This window comes from Haliaeetus leucocephalus, unplaced genomic scaffold (assembly GCF_000737465.1).
Source record: "Haliaeetus leucocephalus isolate CR32 unplaced genomic scaffold, Haliaeetus_leucocephalus-4.0 Scaffold195, whole genome shotgun sequence".
Lineage (NCBI taxonomy): Eukaryota > Metazoa > Chordata > Aves > Accipitriformes > Accipitridae > Haliaeetus > Haliaeetus leucocephalus.
Window position 1 is genome coordinate 4918567 of NW_010972631.1, and position 22990 is coordinate 4941556.

At 37.4% G+C, this 22990-nt stretch overlaps 1 protein-coding gene across 1 annotated transcript in view; it reads right to left on the minus strand.

Moving 5' to 3' along the window:
- Positions 1-22990, minus strand: part of BCKDHB (branched chain keto acid dehydrogenase E1, beta polypeptide) — a 128289-nt gene that overhangs the window by 52780 nt on the left and 52519 nt on the right. The window lies entirely within an intron of this gene.

A 22990-nucleotide genomic window follows, 5' to 3' on the forward strand; every position in this document is an offset into this window, starting at 1 on the left:
TCAAACAGTATCAGATACCTTTGGTCAGAAATATGGCAGCAAAGTCTCACTTTTCATAATATACATTTTATAACTTCATATGGTGCATACAAAAGTTTCATGAACTTCCAGAGACGCACATCAGGAAAAAAAAACCAAACACAATAATGTGTATGTTAATTCAAGAACAGTTACGGTCTGATTTTTAAGATAAGTACATTGCGTACTGCTGATGTACCATTAGTCATCAAGGGGAAAGCCCAAGAAAGTGCTAGCTATCAGGTCAGGCTTCAAGGCTGTGATCTTCAATTAATGTCTACACCAGCACATTCTCCAGCTGGCCAGCTCCGTCTTGTCTACATAATAGAATACATAAAGGCAATACCTTAATTATACAGTTTTCCTTCTGATTCAAGGACTTTTCTAATTGTTTTGCTTTTCTAGCAATGACTTAATCAATGGCTCTAAGTAGCTCATCCACAGATGTACTGGCAAGTCACAGGCCTATAAACAAGATGATCCATATACTGTACTATGAAGTGGTTTGACAATGTTCAGAGCTAAACAAGACAGGAAAAGGCATTTCAACAGTTGGACAGTAATCCACAGTTACGTAGACTGATTTCTTTAATTTCTTTTGCCAACACTGGAAACTCGTATCTAGAGAGCAGAGGCATTAACAGCACTACAAATCTGTCCAATACATCAAAATGACAGTTCAATGAACAAAATGTACGCTCCAGTTCTAAGTTGATATGATAAAACTGATACAATCAGTTTTAAGTTGTTATGGTAAAACTGATAAAATTAATCAATTTGGTTTGGTTTTTTTTTCGAGAATCCTCTTAGTTTTATTTTAACAAAGATTCTTCTGCATGCATTTGTTCTGAGAGGTTCACACGTTGAAACATTACAAGCTATCATTAGTTACAGGTTTGGTTTCTCAGAATTTTACTGTATGAAACAGACACTGTTAGAACACGTATAAGAAAATCCACATGGGATCAGACCAGTAACCCAGCAGTCCAGTATCCTCTCTCCACAATGGAAATAATTTGATATCTAGGAAGGAGTAAGAATAGGGCCTTCAATGTGTTCCTTCACTATTTCTCAGCCTCCAACTATTTTCACATCACAGGTTTTTTGAGTCCAATATGGTTTCTTGCTGTAAGTAACTGATAACTTTTCTTGCATGAATTTATCTGTTCTCAAATTGAACTCAAGTAAACAATAAAGGAAAAAAAGGGAAAAAAAAAAATCTCATTTTGGAAACCTGCTTCTCCCATATGAGAAATCCTTATTTTTACATGTGATTCCCAAGGGCTTCAAGGAATCCTTGCCTATAAGAGCTTGTTAAGAGCGAGCAAGCAGCTGTGAACACCAAGCGTTGCGTACAAGCATATCAGCCCTGCTAAAAAGCACCATATATCACTCCTGGTGGGAAACCATGCTAGCATAGCTTTGGTGCTTTTAGTATCCATCCTAACTTGTTCAGGGCCAGCATGGATACCCGCACCACATTGTGCAATGTAGAAATACCTTAAAAATTCTCCTAACGGTTAAACCAGAATCAAAATGAGCAGAAATTAACCACTATACTGCATTGCAAATACAGTCCTGGAGTTTAAGGATTTATTGTGATTCTTCAGTATTACAGGCTCCTTTGCATCAATTTCTGCTTCACATTAACACTTGTTCCTAAACTACAGTGAGTCTTTCAGAAAGACATGCAATCTTAATTATGGTATTTCCAGTGTTTGCAAATGCATCACAGCTATTGGTAAGTTGTTCCAGTGTTTAACTGCCTTCCCTGTTAAAATTTTGCACCTTATTTCCAAACTAATTTGGCTGACTTCAACTTCCAAGCTGTTGGTTCTTATTTTACTTCTGTTTGCTAGCTGGAAAAGCTATCTATTATCACATTTCTGCTCCCCACATGAATATGCTAAGATTGTGATCAAATGATCTCTTAACCATGCTTTTGCTAAACTAAACAGACTGAGCTCTAAATCTTTCACCATACAGCACACTTCCAATTCCTTCATCATTCTTACAACCCTACCCTGAATCATCTCCAGTTTTCAATGTCCTTCTCGAAGCACACCCATCTGGAACCAGCATTCCAGCCTTTTTCAGAACAACGCCAAATACGGAGATAATATAACCTCGGTACTGCAGCTCTTGGATGTATGAGGCCTTTGGCCAAAGCACAACAACACGAGTCCAGCTTCAACTGATGACTGCGATTCCCTGTTCTGGGGAAAGAGGGGTTTGTCCTTAAAGGATAATTGCTTCCTGGAATAAAGATGGAAATATAGTGTGCATTTATTATTTCAAGATACAAAATTATGTTTGGATATGCTGAAAAATATACTGTGTGCCTGAATCCAGCTCAGTTAATGAACCTATCTTCTCTTTATCAGTGACTGTCTATTTTATGTATTTCTCCAGCTGTTTGTTACCTGTAATTTTTTATCAGTAATGGTTTTGAATGTTTTCCATATCTTTGACAGAAATATTAAAAAGCAGGTTAAAAATCCAACTCTGCAGGACCTCGTGATTTCACTACTTCCATTCACTAACACTGCCCTTCTATGCCATACAGTTAAAGTCAGAGCAGTACTAATGCCTTATTTCTCAAACTATGATAATTTGTTTTGTGAGCACCTAAAGTGTTCTCAAGCAACACTGAATTGTTGATCATGTATTTCTAAGTCATTTCTGCCTAGCTGCTTTTTCCTTGTTAATTCATTCCTTGCTTTATAGATCATTCTTTCCAATTGATTTGGTACACAGGTTTTTTGTGGAAAAACTGCTCTGTAAGGTATCAGAATAAAACTCCTGGTCGAGATATACTTTGGTTCAGCAAACATCGGGCCTCTGTATGCCCTCTTCATTTTAATTATGATATTGTTTTTATTATCTTACAGATCAGAGTACTATACAGTAATAACAGCAGCCAACAGCAACAGATGTGATTTTTTTCTTAAAATTTTTAAATATATATTACCATGTAAAATGTTTCAGTCCATATAGCTTAGAATAAAGCTGTAGTCCATAATGGGAAAAAAAAAAAAACATTTTCCTACATTGGTAGTATCTTAAAATGGCTAACTTATTTGATTTCTGTATCTTCATATGGAAGTTTAATCTTATTTCCTGGACGTAAAATAGTTCATCAGTCGGAAGTTTCAAAAGTAACTGCTCTACAGTCTATAGGGCACAGTGGACATTGTTAATTATTATTTGCAGATATCAATGCTCTTCTATAAAACACTAAATTCATTTTTAAAATATGTTATAAAACATTAGTCCCTGTTAAACCAAATGAAGCAAGCATTCAACTTCCAGGATAACCAAAGCCTAACACTCAGAAGAGCATTTACAGTCCAATTAAATGCAGCACGGTAACATCAGGCAATGGGGTCCTCAACCTCCAAACTTAATGGAAAATAGCCACTGGCATAAAAATGGAGAAAAATGGTTAAATCAGCACAGTGTAACAAATTGGCCAGCATAGAATCCTACCATATTATCACCTTTTAAAGAGGTGCGTAGTTGGAGGGGTCTGTGTTTTTTCTCATTTGGATTAGCTAAAGAAAAGGATGGCCTTTCAAAGAACGAAGTATTTTGTCCCCTCAAACCAGACACATGTTGCATTGCTGTAAGGGCTTGATTCTCCTCCATTTCCCCAACATCCCCACTCTATCTTCCAAAACCCCAGTCTTCACACTTCTTACCTCAGTAAAAGATTAAAATTTTGAAACGCATGCACATTCTGCAGCTCATGTAGAGTACTTTTAAAAATGCGTCTTCAAAAAATATGGTATGGCTTAGGAGATCGGCATTGTTAAAAATGTTCCTTCTTTACATCCACAACCAGAAGTTGTTGTTTGCTGATCTTTGAAGTGCAGAGATAATTCTGAGGGTACTAAGAGATTCTGTAGGTATCTCCTATCTCCAGTTAAATGAAAATGGAAACTTTTTTTTGCATGTTCAGTAACAGACCACAGAGGAAAGTCAGAAGCAACATCCGGGCATTTAGAGAACATGGCTCCTCTTTGTGTTACGGTCACTCGGCACTTTCACAGCTGAGTTCAGCTGATGCAACCCTGGTTGCTCCCAAAAGGGAGAGGTCCTACCCTACCCAGAACCTCCTGTTCCCAGCCCATCCCTGGCATCTTCTCAAACACTGAAGGGGCCACAGGGTAAGCCAGCTGAAGGAGATAATCTGATTTATCCTGCAGCAGCGTACAGTTAGCACAAAGCAGCAAACACCACCCCAGAGAGATTCAGAGATCAGAGGCAGATCAGGATTTGCTCACAGAAAGCTTCAGCAGTGCTCTCCCTCCCTCTGGAAGGCAGCTGGGACCCAAGTCATGGCACACCACTGTCACCTGTGCAATATCCAGTCATTAGAGACAAGACTCTAGGCATTTCGAGTACTAAATTAACCCTAAAACAAAACCAGAAACCAATACTGCCTATACTTTCCCACCTCAAATTTCGTTGTCAGGACTGTTTTACATCGGTGTCATCCACAAGGACAACAAATGACGTTGCATCAGAGCAAAAGGCTAGCGGCATGATCGCCCTGATAATGAAATGAAAAAAAAACAACCCTAATGCCTTTGCAAGACTAATGCTTTCAGATTGCACTCTGAAGGTTTTCTGAACTGCAGCCCAGCATTTTTGTAGCGAAGCAGCTGAGCAAATTATTTTCAACCTCCCTGACCACACTCTTTATCCAAGAGTTTCTATAATCACTTTTCTGTTCAACTCTCAATTCGTCATGTTGGCCACCTTCTCCCCTCCTACAGGCACTGATGACAGAAGAAAACAACAAGTCTGGCACTTCCAAGCACTCTGAAATCTAAGTGCTGACACTACCAATAACATACTATGCCCTTACTTAGGAGAAAGCAGACTGAAACCAAAATGAGTTTGATGGTAAACTGCATTTTACACTACTACTCTCCACACACAGCAACAGCACTACTTCCAGTGTAACCAGCTGCTTCACTAACACAGCAATTGCCCTTAAAGAAATTATCAAAGTCAGAATTTTATTACAAATGGCTGCTATTGTGTCACAATGGCAAGTTGCCTATTTTCTTTAAGAGGAAAATCTTGTGCTCAGAATAAAAAGATTTTCCATCTCTTACAGAAAAGGAATTATTCTGATGTTCACTTTCACATTTAAATTTTTGCATACTTTTGATTGTGTTCTTTAGAGACTATAAAAATTTCCTGCATAATTGAAAAACTAGCTTTCCAAAATAATTTTAAGCTGGCAACAGTACTGAAATTGTATTTGTATTATATTCCATTTTGCACTAAGCACACATGAAACGATTATAAAATTGTATCAAAATGAATATTAATAGATATGTGCCTTCACTGAAAACCAATCAGCACATAGAAGCTTAAAAAAAACCCAAACCTTGGTAAAGTTCCAATAAATGCCTTGAAAAACATTTTTTCTTTTTCATTTTCATTTTCAGATCAGCTTTAATAAATTTGTACTTGGAAATTGTAAAACCTGAGGGAGGCTATGTTCCCCAACCCATTAGTTCTACTTTCCTTTTAATGTTTCATTAACAAATGAAATTGCATAGCAGCATTCTTGGTACTGAACATCATAAGCATAGGGATAGAAGATCCCAAATTTCTATTCAGCATTTCCCACAGAGAAATATAGAACATAACCTTCCAGATGAATCGCTGAGGATTACATTTACGTAGCACGTGCAGATCCATAGGATGACACATCCCAGATAAAATGAATTATTTGTGCATGTGATATACTGACAATCCTAAAAAATGCACTTATGTCCCCAGTTTCCAGACATCCCAGAGCCTTATTGTTGTGGGATCTCTGGAAAGCCAAAAAAATCCCCAAGCACTTTTTTTTTTTTTTTTTTTTTTTTTTTAACAAAGGTGCCAAGAGAAGAAATAGAAGGGAAGAGGAATAGGATGTGTCCTAATAGCCTGGACACAAGAAAGCCCTGTAATTTCCTAATGATCACAATCTAGTTTGAAAATTATAACTATCAGTTGCCCAGAAGAACTACCTTTCCCTAGAAGCAGTAAAAGCTAGGAATAACATGCACCCTTTAAAGCTCCAACTCGGCAGCAAAAATAATTCTTAACATTGAAGAATAAACATTAAATGATTAATCTGAATTAAAAGAAAAGGAAATAACATCATTTGGTGTGTTTTTCAACAGCACTAAATTCCCAGAGAAGGAAGATGAGAGCGAACCTTCAAGTCTACTATATCATGTCTACACTACACTCCCAAAAGTTGACTGAAACTCATTTATCAGTAAAATCAAGATGCAAAGACACACAAGTGACATGAAAAACCGTTGCTTCATCACATACAGCTCAACAGCCCAAAGCATGAGTAAGATTTCTCAACTACTGGTAATAAGACAGTCAGCCTTACACTCATTCTGTTAAGATGCATAAGGCTACTGCAAGTATAACAAACATATCACAGTATGGCAATAATATAGCAGGGAATCCTAGCTGAACACTGGCAGCAATATATGTAGATCAAAGATAAAACTACTTGGAAAGGAAAACACGTCAACCTTATTCCATCACTTCGGAAAGCCATTGGAGAAAAATCTTTTAACAAAAACTTTTCAAACAATAAAATGAAAAAACCATAGGCAGTTCTGTAATAGATGAACATGCTGATTAACAGCAGGGAACGAAAAAGAAATCCAATTTCCTTTTAATTTGACACAAATAGCTAAAAAGTTGCCAATCATTTTAACTGATGCACATTAGCAGTGCACAAATCTATCTTCCTGCCAGTAACTAACCAAAACAGAGGCTTTTAATCCATTACCGTCTGCTGGTTCAGCTGATACAGCTGAGGTTTGTGCTTTGACCTACAAGCCTGGAATTCATTGATTGCAGATGGCACGGCCAAGGCTGCTGGGACATGCCATGGCCCAGACGGAGCTGGGACCTACCGCCAGCTTCAGAAGCGCAGAATGAGTTTCCCCAAAGGAAAAAGATCTGCGATAACCAATTTATATGGTAAGGACGAGCAGATCCATTAGGGCTCCCGGGCTGCAAAGAGCACAAAGATGAAGAGGCATTGATTCTGGTTTCTAACAAAGAGAAGCAAAAGGCAGTCCGTAGAAGGAGACAACGCCAGCAGGAAACCAGGACAAGGGAAAGAAGGGAGAACAGCCCTCCACTGGGGTTCAACACAGCACGCGATCTTAGCGCGTCGGGGCGATCAGAGAGGCTGTCCTGCTGCACAACCCTCCTCTGACACTGTGTCTATACCCTCACCTGCCTTCTCTGGAGCAAAAGATGAAAACAAAAAACCCAAAACCTAAAAAACTCACAAGTTTTTAGTCTAACCTCCTTTCCAATTAATTAAAAGACCAGCTCTTAGAGAAAATAAACAAAGATCTAAAAGTATAATGCATTACAACTCCAAGTATCGTAGTAATGAAGAAAAAAGTAGGAAAATAAGGAGAAGCATTAGAAATTTATTTGCTGCCCAGTGAGCTGTTTACCTGAAACGAAACAATTAATGCTTCATGAAATAAATTATCAAAACATGTACTAAGGTGTAGCGTTTTGTAGACAGCCAACATACCGTCCCCTGAGCTCTTTCCAAGTTATTACTGTGCATTCAAATACTGATTTCTGATAAGGAGTAAAGCTCTCAGAAAAGAACTTCAGTTAATTTTACACAGCCACGTTAAATCTGTTCTCCCTAAAAGGTCCGTCTTGCTGTACTTCTACCTGGCTACTACTTTTACCAACTCCACAGTACTAGCACAACACAGTCAGCTGAAAATCCTAGTGAAATCTCAAATGAAGGGGAAGGAACAAACAATCTGGAACACAGGGAAAAGTTGGACCACATTTTTGACAGTGGCAAAGGCAGAAGCAGGAGGGGATGCTAACAGCAGGATGGGGAAAGAAAGAAAGAAAATCAAACATACTTTTATTTATAGCCAGCTGTCCATCATAACTCTGACCTTTGACCCTCCTTTAACATTATGTTTAAGAATAAGCTTAAAGTATCAAGAAAGATTTCATATCATAAATACTGTTCTCTGTAGAAAAAAACCTAGATGATACATTAAAGGCAACATTATTAGTATGTTTCTGTGGCCCAAGGAATCTGGATTTTAAAGGACTTCAAATGAAATCACATTGATATGCTAAACAAAGCAGAGATTCATAATAAATTTGTAAGGTTTACCTTTTGATGTAATTCTAGATACATACAGATAGGTGTACACTGTGCATATATGCCCATAACTCAACTGGCCCAAAGACAGTAAACACTTTTTTTCCCTTTAAGCATTCTTAAGCCCATACATGTGCATCACCTGTTGCTGGAGTTGGTGAGCCCTGTTCCTGTTGCCAGAAAGGTTATGAATAAAATAATTTCCAAGGCTTCCAGCTACATTGGAGCTGGTGGTCAAAAATAAACCTGTACATTCTGTAGAGGAATTCTGTATTTCTACTAGATGAGCTGGAGTGAGGAAACAGGTTAATAGGCTTGCAACAATTCTCAAAACCTATTTTCTGACAATTCAAGAACTCTGACCATGCAGGAAAGAGAAAATTACCATAATCAGTAGAATTCTGATTATTAGGGTTTTTAATACTTTCTTTGTTACAGTGAACCATGAACAGGGAGTGTATTAAAAGTGTTCCTGTTGATAAATTGTTAAGGAGCCAACCAAGCTTTCAAAAAAGTTACTTGAAGACTTCTCTGCAGTTTGTCAGTTTTAATACGCATATCTAGCTATCTGCATGCAGATGCAAATATTACAATGATCTCAGAAGATCAAGACCAAAACAAATAAAAATCTCTCTGAAGACTGAAATGAATGGCTCAAATTCAGTGTGTCAAAGCAACAAAAATATTTTGCTCAGGAGTCATCATTCACAACTTGTTCTGACACTCAGTATAAATAATGTCTCAGTTGTCTAAAAGTAAACTATATCCAACAACTAATTCCCAGTCTCTTATCAGCTTCACTTTAACAATTTAATACTGTGCTCCTATTAAAACCTAAACAGCCTCTTTTGGCAGAATAAAAACAGTTCCCAGGAATAAGTATGGTCCTTACACCTCAAACAGCACTGCATTAAGCAGTTGAGGCTTTACCATCACTAATCTCAGGTGAGGTTTCTGCAACTGGTTGGGTTTTCATCCCAACTTCCTCCTACATGGAAGTACATTTTCCAAGCAACGTATCTGACTAAGCATCTCCTTTTAATAAGAAGGATTATAAATAAAAGCATCAGAATTGCTGTAAAAGTCTGCCTGCCCCATTTATTTACATAACCATTTATACTCTTTAGACCGTGCCCATCCACCTGAGGGCAAGGGCTCCAGCCCTCAACCATCTTGATGGCCCTCACTCCACCTTATCAAGATTTTCTTTTATTGGGGGCCCACGACTTGCATATTGAGTGGAAGGGGACGATTTTTACCTTCAGTCGCCGGGTCATGCTCCTGCTGACACAGCCCAGGATGGCGCTGGCCCTCGTTGCTGCCGGGGCCACTGCAGGCTGATGCTCCGCTCACTGCCCACCAGAGCCCCCAAGGGCTTTCCCTGCAGAGCTGCTCCCCAGCCAGGCACTCCCAGTCTCTGCTGTCACAAGCTTTTCCTTCCCAGGTGAAAGACCTGCCATTTGACCTTGCTGAATTTCATAAAGTCACTGTCAGCCCACTCCTCGTCAACCCACTCCTCCAGCTTGTCTACGTCTATGTTCCAGCATATCACTTGTTTCTCCCTCCCCAGTATGGTCTCATCTGTTAAGCCTGAGGAAGGTGCACTCCATCACCTCCTCCACATCATTGATAATGATGTTTGAACAGGACAGGTCCTAGCACAGACCCCTGTGGTACTTGCTTGTCACTGGCCTCCAGGCAGAGTACTGTACTCTACCCATTAACCATGACCCTGTAGGCCCAATCATGCAAACAGCATTTTACCTATCCAGCTGTCCATCAGAGTGTAACATCCCAACTTGGATACAGGAGTATTCTGGGAGATAGTATCAAAAGCTTTGCTGAAGTCAAGGTAAGTGTCATCCATTGCTTACCCCTTGTCCACAGATCCAGACACTTTTATCACAGAAGGCAATCACATCGGTCAAGCGTGAGTTAGCCTTAGCAAGGCCATGCCTACTTTTCCTGATCTTCTCCTTAATATGTTCAGAAATTAGGGGAAACTTTCAGTGTGGCTGAAGAATACTAATTTTAGCAATTAGAAAACAGATCAAAGCACTTACTAATAATTCCTTTATGAAATATACAACATTTTCCTAAATTTGATCACAAAAAGGCAACCGAGTGCTCACTGAAGCAGGAGACATGCATCTGTAAGCAGGCTGAGTGTTGTCAGTGAGATGACCCACAGTAGAGAGCACCCTGGCAATCTCAATACACTTTTGAAGAACTGTATTCTAAATCATTATTTAGAAAATATTATTGCAGTTTGTTTTTCAGGCAACTCAGTCACATCTGGATGATGGCATAGAGTGCACCCTCAGCAAAATTGCACATGACACAAAACTGAGTGGCTGATATGCCACATGTTTCTGCTGCCACGTGGAGGGACCCGGACAGGCTGGAGAAATGGGCTGATAGGAACCTCACAAAGTTCAAAAAGGGAAATTCCAAGTCCTGCCCCTGGGGAGGAACAACCCCAGGCACCAGTATATGCTGGGGGCTGCACAGCTGGAAAGCAGCTTGGCAGCAAAGGGACACGGGCATCCTGGTGGACACTACGTTGACCATGAGGCAGAAACATGCCCCTGTGGCAAAGAAGGCTAATGGTATCCTGGGCTGCATTAGGAGGAGTATTGCCAGCCGGTCAAGGGAGGTGATCCTTCCCTTCGGTGTGGCGTTGGTGAGGCCACACCTGGAGTGCTGTGTCCTGCTCTGGGCTCGTCAGTGCAAGAGACATGGACATACTGGAGAGAGTCCAACGAAGGGCCACAATGATAATTAAGGGATCTCATCAATGTATATACATACCCAAAGGGAGGGCACAAACAAGACAGAGCCAGGGTCTTTTCGGTGGTGCCCAGGGACAGGACTGCATAGTTTATGCTATTATGCTGATGTTGCATAACACGCTGGCTAAACTTCACCACTTTGAAATCCACATCAGGAGGGATCGTTTCCCCAGTTTAAAATGTATGCATGGCAGGAACAGTTCATAAAGAACTAATGTGACCACAGCTGGGATGCACATATGAAACATCTTGCAGAGAAATGTTAGCGCAACCATAAAACTTACTGCCTCGACACACCAGGATTTTATTATTCCAATATGTATCATTTTACACTATAAATGCCAAAAATAATTCTGAAAGACCAACGTGGCTTCTTTCTGCATAACACTGAAAACAATGCTGGAGTGTGAAGACAATGGTGCAGAGATAATGAGAAATTAAAACAGGCACAGGAGTAATGCAAAGTAACCTGGAAAGCTTAAAAAATTACAATCAAACCCAAAAAGTTTGGCTACAGGGCTAGGCAGAACATCCTAGGAAGCAATGAAGAGAGTAGATAATAAAACAGTTATGGCCTTTACATCCTACACAACATTGTCAGGGCACGGCTGAGATATTCAATGGAGAGATTTATAAGCTTCCTGCAAAGCCAAGAATGAAAGACAGATTCCCAATGTGTTAGGCACCATAAAAATACAGAGTAGCAGACTATTCCTCTCCAAAACAACTTTCAATTTAAATAGCTGAGCCTGTGAAAAGAGAAGAGATATGACACACAGCAGAGTGCATGTCAGCACAGTTTGGGCTGCTTGATTTATTTTTTAATAGATGAGCGCTAAATGAAATTAAAAGGACTGATACTCTATCAACCAGTGACTAACTTTCTAATGCCTTTCAGTAAATTTACTCTTGTAAAACAACGCTGCTACAAACACTCTTTAATACTTCCATAACACTACTCTACATAGTCTAAAGCAGATAATTGCTAAGAAAACAGTAGCTGCTGCTGATAATGGTCATAGGATGTGAAGACAATGGAGAAAAGTTATGTTTTACGCAGATGGATACTCCTGCTTAACCTAAAGAGATTTAGAAATATACTAACTAACAGCAGTAAGAGACAGGCAAAGAAAAATTACTTCTGGAATTCCACAGCATGACCTCTTGATATCCTTAAGATAAATTGCTACATATACACTGGAATCAATTATTTAGGAAAGAAAACTGATTAAGAAGTCAAAAGCATATTTGAAAATATAACCCACCTGGCCCATTCTTATCACTTCATATACAGTATATTGATTTTACCGCACTCGTATTGTCCACTTCTTCGCATCTTGTTTGGGTTTTTTTGATACTGGAAGCTCTCCTTAACAGTGACAATCAATACTTCTAATACACATTTAGTGCAAGGAGTCCCTGTTTACTTCTGAAGACCCTGCATACTACCTGGATAACACTACTGAAATAAATATCATGAATATAAAAAAGCTTCTTTTGACCAAATGTCTCTAAATCTCCCAGTCATTATCATTATTCTAGTAATAACTACTAACAGCATCCTTAAATAGTCTTTTTAAGTATAAAGGCAACTGAACTAATGGAAAAATATTCATTAATCCACTGAACTGGTAACTCATAATCCCTCAATACTTTGAACTATATTTGCCTACTTAACTACAATTAAATACATCTATTCAAACAATCTTTCTGAGCATGTAGCCTCAAACATAAAACTAATAAGTAAAGGTTTCAGAAAACAACAACTTCAGCAGCAGCCTCCACACTTCACACTTCTTTGACCAATTGTTAACAACACACCATGGACAAATTTGTCCTTCCCTCCCCCACTATACTACTTCTTAATTGCCTGTTTATGGAAGCAAAATCAAAGAGTCTTGGCAAATACAGCAAATACAGACAGGTAACGGTGTACCAGAGATAACCTTTGAAATATCTGAACCACCGTCTTTCGTCTTTACAATTACATTAAAGCTGTAACGAAAACCATAACAGAATATACGGCAAGTTACACACACCTCCTAATATAAAGGCTCTCAGTCAGTAAGAAGGTGCAGCATGTGACTGAAAGCCAGTAGGTAGAACAGTAAGACAGATGCAAGATAGCCTGCAATTGTCATTTACTACCTGAACACCCTATTTTCCAAATAGATTAAAATGAAACTGACAGTTCTTAAAGCTGTAGATGAAGAGAAAGACTGTCAGAAGAAGAATATAAGAACTTGAAGGCAGGACAGAAGAAAAACATGAACTCTGGAACCAAGAAGTACAGAAACGTAGATGAAAAAAAGAACAGCAAGAAAAAAGAAAGGGCCAAGGCAAGAGAGATGCCAAGTCGCAGAAAGGAAAGACCTGGATTCTGGAAGGTACGGAGAAAGGAATTGAGGAAAAGTTGGCAATATCAGTTGTGGCAGACTACTTATCCAGTTTTTATTCCAGTTCATACTGGAGTTCTAGCACGACCAGGACAGCTGCGAGACTTTGTTCAGGTCATGACAGTCCACTATTAGCCGGATTGATGCAATTTGCTCTTCATCCCCATACAATGGCTTCAAATAGCAGCTTCACCTAGGATTCATTGGACTTAGCATCTGAATTACTAACATCGATCATACAGGAAAGCATGAGGGAAATACCTGAGCAAAAAAACTCTGAGCAAAATAATCACTAAATAATCTAAGAAAAATATGAAGTAGACCAAGATGGCCTAGTAGATGTCTGAAAATGAGACCTGTGCCATCTCTGACCCCTTTCAAAAATAAGCATTAGCAAGTATCTAATGGGTGTGATAACTATTTAAATGATAGATTGTTTACAGAATTTTGTGCCAGAAACCTTGCAAACCTACAGTACCCTTTGTTTAGTTCTTCCAAATACATTTTTTCTGTATTAGTTCCCATTTAAATTAGTCTTTCTAAAGCAACAACCAATTCCTTTTCTCTTTTCGTTCTTTCAGTGCTATATTCTGTCCTATTCTCCTTTCTATTTTTTTGTGCCCTCCTTCATTAAAGCCATCTAAGCAATCCTCACCTCATCTCTTCTTTGATCTCCATTCTTTTCTATCAGTTACACACTCTCCGTATCTGACCTACTTCAACTTAAGGAGGAATGAATAGTCATTTTCGAGGTCTATATTCATTTTCAGCCTGTTAGCCAAGGAAATGAGGGTTCTGTGACCTAATCTTATTTTTCTGTCCATTTGCCAGTCTCCTGATAGCCACTTCGCAGCCAAATGCAAGTCTTAAAGATATGAAGTTCCAGCAAGCCTGGTAAAAATCAGTCTCTCTAAATGAAAGAGATCAGCACTCCTACTAACTTAGTACCCCAATAAAACACAAACTGCACTTAACACTATCTTTCCCACAGCTCTTTCATCAACCAGTAAGCACCAATACACTGTCTTAATTGCTAGTTTTTGTCCAGCCAGCCATTTAGAAAGGAGCTGAGCAACGTAATGTACCTAGATGGGGAATATGGAATGGTAGAAGTTAGGAAATATGGAACATAAATCCATAGAAAACCAGACTTCATTACTCATGCAGCAATTATTTTTCATTTTTTATCATAAAGTTGTTATCCAAAGTAAAAAAAAAATTCATTTCTATGCCTTCTATGCATGGAAGGAGAAAAGAATGTAAGGCCAAATCAAAAATCCATGGAACCCATATCTGAGAGTTCTCTGATTACTTTTTTTTTTTTTTTCAAACTTCCATTTCATGAAACATTTCTACTGCGTTCTTGGGATTTTTAAATCATGACCAGAGAATTATCACTCAGTAATTTGCCTGCAACTTTTTAATTTAGGATTTCCATTAAAATACCATGAAATGCGAAACAACAGTTACTTTCTATTTAAGTAACAACTTTGTCACTTCTACTACAATAGCCTTAGTTTGATGGTTTTGATGCATCTTTGCCATGGTTTAGCCCCAGCCAGCAACTAAGCATCACGCAGCCGCTCACTCACTTCCCCCCCACCCAGTGGGATGGGGGAGACAATCAGGAAAAAGTAAAACTCATGGCTTGAGATAGGAACAGTTTAAGAGGACAGAAAGGAAAAAAAAAAATCATAACAATGATGATAATAGTAATAATAAAATCACAATAATAATAATAATAATAATAAAAGGACTGGAATATACAAAACAAGTGATGCACAATGCAATTGCTCATCACTCACTGACTGATGCCCAGTTAGCTCCCGAGCAGTGATCCACCCCCCGCAGGCCAACTCCCCCCAGTTTATATACTGGGCGTGATGTCACGTGGTATGGAATACCCCTTTGGCCAGTTTGGGTCAGCTGCCCTGGCTGTGTCCCCTCCCAGCCTTCTTGCTGGAGAAAAATCCTTGACTTAGTCTAAACACCACTTGGCAACAACTGAAAACATCAGTGTGTTATCAACATTCTTCTGATACTGAACCCACAACACAGCACTGTACCAGCTACCAGAAAGAAAATTAACTCTAGCCCAGCCAAAATCAGGACAGTCTCAAATCCGAATTACTGGATTGAATAACTTCTTATTCCCCAGAAGAGTCACTACAATCTTAGCGCTTGGGAAAAAGGTAAGACATTACCTCAATATCAACTAATTAAGATTACATCATACAGCTTCAGACTTTGTCACAGACAATTGGTCCAGAAAATAGGAAAAAAGTGCAAAACTATATTGACCGAGTCATCACATAAACAGAGGCTAAGATTCGGCAGCCTTTCCTTTATACATAAAATTGAGTTTTATAATCTATTACTCTATTTTCTGGCAAATGCCACTATTAAAATCATACAGCATGTTCCATCAACATCTGTCTTGCATATCCAAGGTAAAACTAATAAAAAGATTAGATCACACTAAAATAGAAGTTCTCCCAATGCTTAAAGACATTAAAAAGGTTAATAATGTGCCTTTTAGTTCTATTTGTACTCCAAATTCATTCTCCATTTCCATTAAGTTTAATGGTCTTTGTGCACAAGTGACATGCTACTTAGAGCTACAGCAAGCCAATGACATTTGATGGGTTAGCACAGGACAATAAAGCAGTAACATACAAAGCGACCTAGAAACTGTCATGAAATAGATGCATTTTTCATTGACGTCAGTGGAAGTCTCTTCAATGACAGACACCAAATCAAGCCTCATATTTGAGACAGTCATTTCTTGACACACAATAGAACTACATTTAATTGCTACATTCAATCTTTCAACACAAGTGTTAACCCAAGAATCACTACTCATAGTGATTTTAAGATGTACTCAGAAGAAAATCTACCTATAGACCAAAAAAATATATTTTACTTTTAAATAGCCTCTCCTGATGAGCTGAAAAATCATGAAAGTAACCTGGGAAAAACCAGCCTGCTTCATTAATTGATAAAAATTTTTTCCATTGTACTGATCACCATAGCATCAAAATGAGTTAGCAGCATGAACAAATTATGAGCATTAAGAGTTTATAAATATTCCCTATTTATCAAGTGTACACTCCTCAAAGAACCAACTCCTTGGTTTCTTGTATCTAAATGCAACATGATACACAGACATTAGCATTTTTCATTTAGATCAACAGCTTAAAAGAAGTGTTAAACCCTTTACATGCTTATCAACTAGAAGACAGCAGTCATTTTTGTAAATGACAGAATAAATAATCAAAGCCTGCAAACCATTCACTTCAGAGTTCTGAATATTGCTGAACAATAAAGTCTCTGTTCCCTCCTTTCTGCCTGTTATACATTATTAACATACCTAAGACAGTGTTTAATCTAAACACTTTGAAGTGTGATAGTCTAATTTTCACATGATGATTTTTCTCCCAAATCACTATGGCAGTTTTTATGCTCAACGGTAGATATGATGCAGACAGAAAACCATGAAGTTGGCTTAAGAACCATACAAGGCGCAAATGAGCCCTTCTTGTCTGAAGCTTTGATTTCCTAATGTAATGCTGTAGAATAACACTCATTCCAAGTCAGAAATTAATTCTACATCACTGTAATCACTGAAATGCCTGTAGAGAACTCCTGATTTACACCCTCTGTACATGTAAGGACCAGCAAGAAAATATATTAAATACTGACCCCTAGAAATATGAAGGAACTTTGTACATCTCAGAGCATGTCAATGAAAAAAGCGTAACCAAACTTGTCAACTTGTCAACCGAGCAAAACTATATTGACCAGAATGTCAATTCTTTCTTAGAGAGCAGTAATTAGCAGAGATGTAGATCTGTTACGGATCGTTATAAAACTTGGTTTGGTAGTAAAGGCCAAAGGGAAGACCAAATACCTAGCATTATAGGTGGTAAACAAAATGTGGTTGTTACTAGTTCTTTCCCATTTTCCTACTCTGAGCAATATTTTCATTCTCTTACAGAGTAGTAAGAAAACCACTGTAGACTCCCTTTCACAGAAGGTCATCAAGTTACTGCTCAATAACAAAATCTGTGTTCTCTGATATTCTTTGGAGCTCTGTTTTTGCAGAAAGCCTTTCATGAGCAAGTATATTAGAATTTCTAGATTTCTCAGGTAAAATTTTCCAGAATAAAATGTAATCATTTTAGAGAGAGACTGTTGCTTAGCCTTTGTTGTCATTTATTTTCCTCAAAGGGGAATTGGTAAAGCAGATATTAAACAGCTAGCATGCAGAATTCAGAAAAGTGGGAAAAGGGACTAAGTGGTTGTACTGTAGTGCCTTGAAGAAAATTAAACAAACAAAAAAAATCTAAATTTTTAAAAGGTATTGGAAGCTCAAAGCTATGAACTTGTATTTACATTAGACAACACAGGAAAAAGGACAGATTAATACATATTTTGTAAATGTTAAGACCATGACACAAAGAAACTAAGTAACTTGCCAAATATCCTAGGAAGTCTGTGGCAGAAAGGACGCATAAACTAAGGCACTTGACTAATGCAAATCACAATCTCTTCCGCTATATACTCCTGCATTTCTAATGATGTTTACTTATAAAAGCACTGAGCCTCTCAATTATATAATTTTAGATTGTTCAAAGTCTTTTATTTACTTAAAGATCAGCATTCCTGTATTACCACTAAACATTTTATTTCTTCCTAAGTTTGCAGATGTATGCAAGATTCACAATATTTTAAGAACGCATATGGTGAAAGCTTAAGACTGCACCACAACAGCAATTTCCTCTGTACTTTGCTGAATCATCAGCTTGCTCAGTCATGTTGGTTCTGATACTAATTTAGGTGATAATGAAATAAAGATGAAATTAATAAAGGATACAGGAGGGAGGGAGAATATGGGTCTTACCTTCTACTTTACAGTGACCTTTATTTTGATCTTTTCCCAATACTGAAAAAAAATTGGTATCTTCTTATAGTGTATTATAGGTCAGAAAACTACTTAACACTATGATGCTTTAAGTAAAACAAGTTATAATCTTCTTAAATATTTGACAACTACTGAAGTCATAGAAAAAAAATAGCTAAATTTATCTTTTGTAATAAGCAAATTCCAATATTATACTAAGTAATTTCTGAAATAAGAAAGCTCCATATATTAGCTTTTCAATTACTCCAAGTAATCGCCCCAAGAAAGTCTCTACATATTGCAACATCTCATTTGTGCAAGCAAATGTAATTGGGTAAAACAACCAAGATCTTTAGGGTTTAACTTCAAAACAGCTACATCAATCACAGTGATACTTTTTAAATCCAGATGCATACATACCCAGTAACATATGCATTAACTACTTTATACACATTTTGATTGTCCAATAGAAGGGACAATTTACATGTGACTAGGTAGACAGATTACTTTGATAGATTTATTTTCTTTCATGGGAAAATAAAACTATATTAACACAAACTGCTGACAATATTTTTAAGATCTAAAAACCATTTTCCTCTAGTCAATCCATTATTTAAAACATCATTAAGCTCTAAGCCAAAAAAAAAAAAGATAGCATAAAGATTTCTCTAATGTCAACAAAACACTGTAGCTGGTAATTAGAAATTAATTGTTTCCATAGGCTTTTTAAAGTGCAACATTTGTTGCCATCTTATTGCAAACAGTTCAACACTAACAAATGGAAAACTGTCACATTGCTGTGCTTAATTATCCAAATCTTTTTCTCTCAACTCTAATTCCATTTTCCCTGTAGGGAACAGCAGATAGAAAAGAATCACACTTTCTAATTTTACTCAAGAAATTGACATTTCTAAGAGAAATCTTTCAAAACTTTGAAAAAGTTAATAATTCAACTTCTGCTTTTAGTGCTAAAATAATGAACCAGTTTACTGACAAATGACAAATAGATGCCACTTTTTAAATTCAAAATAGATTCCCCTTTAGCAGTAAAGTCATTTAAGCCCTTTTTCCTTAACAAATCTGTAATCTTCCAAACAGAGCACTATTGTGAACTTTGAAGTCTAGGTAACATGGCGTAAATGCATCACAAATGCCAGAGACGATTAGTACTTAGTGGTAATGTTTGACCACATGCCAAAAGAGTGGTTTCACAGTTTTGTCATTTGCAGACCAAGTAACTTAATAAAACTGGCAATATTTTTTTTTTTAGCTGGGTGCAGAAATGTTAATGCACACTTACAGCACGAGCATTATACTGTAACCAAGTAGTTATAAATTACCACTTACAGTTTTTCTCAGCTGGAAATTTTGATTAGCATTCTCTGTAAACAGTAACAAGTCTTAAGCTACAAGACAAACCAAAGTACAGTTCCAACTTACAGCACACTGAACTGCTGATCTAAGTAATGTGACTGTAGTTTAAACAAAATATTGCTTATACAAGTGGATAAATACCTCACATACGGTTCAACTGGAACAAAGAATGAATTGCATGATCTTAAAATGATATCATTGTAAGTATTTATAATACTGGCAGCCTCTTCTCCTCTTGAAATTAAAGCCAAATAAACAATTCCCCTCACATCACCTGATTTAAAAAAAAAGCAAGAAAGATTATTCTCATGCATAACATAGTTATTTTAGATTGCTTCAGATTAAGATGTTCCAGTACTTTACTAATTCAATTTCTGGCTGCTTTTTCTCTAATATGTTATCTTTCATTTTCTATCACCTTCAAAGAGAAGAGAAAATGGCCCAAACTAATTCTTCCTAAAAACTTCTTTGTTGCAATTAAATTTCATAAACAAAAATCTTACTTTTTTTTAATTACCTAAACTCATAAAACCACCACATAACACTAGCTCCTCTAGTTCACAAGTGACAATCTTGACTAGCAGCAAAAGTAGGAGAGGAAGAACAGTCTCAGTGAGAGACTAGAGGAAACATATTTCGTACTAACATTTACTAAAAGCAAACAGCACCCGATTACCATGCATACTTAGCACTGTACCGAGATTCTTTATGCATAAGTAAAATCACGACACCTCCAGAACTATACAGCTGGAGGGTTCTTAGTCAAGTCATGGGCAGAAGAAGGGGACACGAATCAAAAATATGATGACATTCCAGCACTGCCAATTGAATCTCCTGCTTTTCCCTCATGCCACTGGTCCATCCTGCTTATTTTACCACTGTGGCCACACGACTTCTTCTCAAAGTATCATTGTCATATGCCATAGCTCAGAATATTTCCCTTCAGTGGCTCCCTGTCCAGCATTTATGGCTTTAACTAGATTGTACTTCTAGTACAGAGGATAGAAGTTAATATAACACATCCCTGAAAATGGATACCTGAAAGAAGAGAGCAACAAGAGCAGCAGCAAATGGTGCAACAGTAATTCCTCCCGCTCTTTGTGTTTGGAAGAGACAAAAACAACCACTGGAATCAAAGACTATCATTATTACCTTTTTTTTTTCAGTGCCTAGGAGAAGAATCAAGAAGAACAACAGCAAAGCCTTCCTCTTTTTCAGCACAGAAAACAGAATACAATCAGGTGCCAATACTGAACAGGTACACAGATCTCCAGATATATTAAAGGGCTGATATTAAAGGTAAATTAGTGGAGCATTTTCCAAAAGATGAAGCCACATGGGTGCCACAGCATCACTAATCAACTGCTCTATCCATTTTCTTCAATTTAAAGCAACTGCAACTTGAAACTTATCCCAGAATATTTTAAAACATCACACAGAAAAAGATACCAGTTATTTAAAAAAAAAAAGTAGTCTTTAACACAAGAATAAAATACTACCTTATGACTTTCCCACCTTAAGTTACAATTAACAATAAAGTAAATTATACAAAATCTTGTTGTTTCCAACAACATCACAGAAACTAATGGTCCCTTTCAGATACGGCTTCTCTGTAACCTGCCCAGGAAACTGGAACTTTAAACTTAAATACCGTAGTGATGATAAAATTTGTGAAGGAATATGCATAGTGGTCCTAAGACATTCTGTACTCTCAGTCATTGTAGAGAACTATTAAAACACTGAGTTTAACCTGAATGTAAAAGCTATAACAGGTGAGTAAAGGTGTTACACAGCAATGACACCTATCAAAGCCACACTGTCACATAGGTAAAGTTGAGGTGGGCTTAGTGAAAGTCACTAGGTAAAACAGTCAAAGTGAAAAGGGGAGCAAGGTGACTGATATGCTGTTAAATGTGCTGCTATTTTACGAAAATGCTAGTGCAATGGTTTTCTTGCTGTAGCTACTGAAAAGTCTGTTAAACCGTTTAAATAATACAAGCCTATATATCTTATACATTCGTCTACAGACGGAGGTCTGCATAAAATGAAGTAGTAGTGCAATTTTCAACTGTAGTTTCATTACATGAGGAAATGCAGCACAAGCCTGTAACATGCATTCTTCTTTGTTTTGGAACTATTTTTAACATATCCCTAAATTTTCCTTCCACAAGAGTTTGTCCTCCAGGTGTTAGATGGCATCTGCTTCTTTCTTCTCCATCCTTAATTTTACTTTGTACACAGCTTTGCTTCAATACACTCCCAACCTTGCTTTAACTTCACTTTTTTCAGCTTGGGTACAAATGTCCTAAATAAATGCAGAGGACTATACAGGTATGTTATTATAATTGCAGGTTCCAGCAATGCCCGTCACAATTCATGCATCATTATACCCCACCAAAAAATAATATAATGTAGTCAAAGGCTTCCCAACCATAAAGATAACAATTCTCCACCTAGTAAGTTGAACATGTACAAGTGGTATCCATAATCTATGAGCATCCGTTAACACAGTTAAGCAAACCAATTCAATCTTGCTGTTCTGACACAACTCACTATGATCAATACAGGCAAGATAACTAACAGCTCATCTAGCAGATTACACCATGCTTTGAGATATGGATATATAATTTTAGCAAATGTAAACCCCCAGGCAAAACGTCCACAAAGAGCGAACAAAAAAACCCAGCTTTAAATGGACATCTAGTATAGAAAGCCTGAGCAATTAAAGTCTGACAAATTTATACAGAACTAAATTTTTCATAGGTCTTTTAGACAGTTTTAAGTACAGCCAGAGCTATGACATTCCATTTTAATTAAATAATAATAAAAAAAAAAAAAATCTATATGCAATTGAGCTGGGAGCAAAATTTCAAGCAGAACAGACTAAGACCAAAGGGTAAGATCCATCCCTTGAAATTCTGTCCTGTATTATCTGCAAAAGGATATACTGCACAACAGGCAGCTTCTTGGTTCTGTAGGGGTAGTTCTGTATAACAATTGAAATGAAATCAAAGACAAGGGGAAAAAAATTGCTAAAATACTCTGCTGGAATGTAGTACCATAGACAAATGTATAATTCATTTTTCTGACTTTTATTATTTGCTTTTATGGTAGAAAAAGTCTTCAAAAAGTTCTGAAATACACACATCAGTTTAAGATTCTCAGTGCACATCAAATGAAACAATTTCTGAATACTTGTAGTAACAGTTTTAAATATAAAAAGCATATTTTCCAAATGTAAAGAGCTATAAAAAGTTAGTCTGATTTTTTTCGGGGGGGGGGGGGGGGGGGAGTATCTCACCAACTGTTTTTT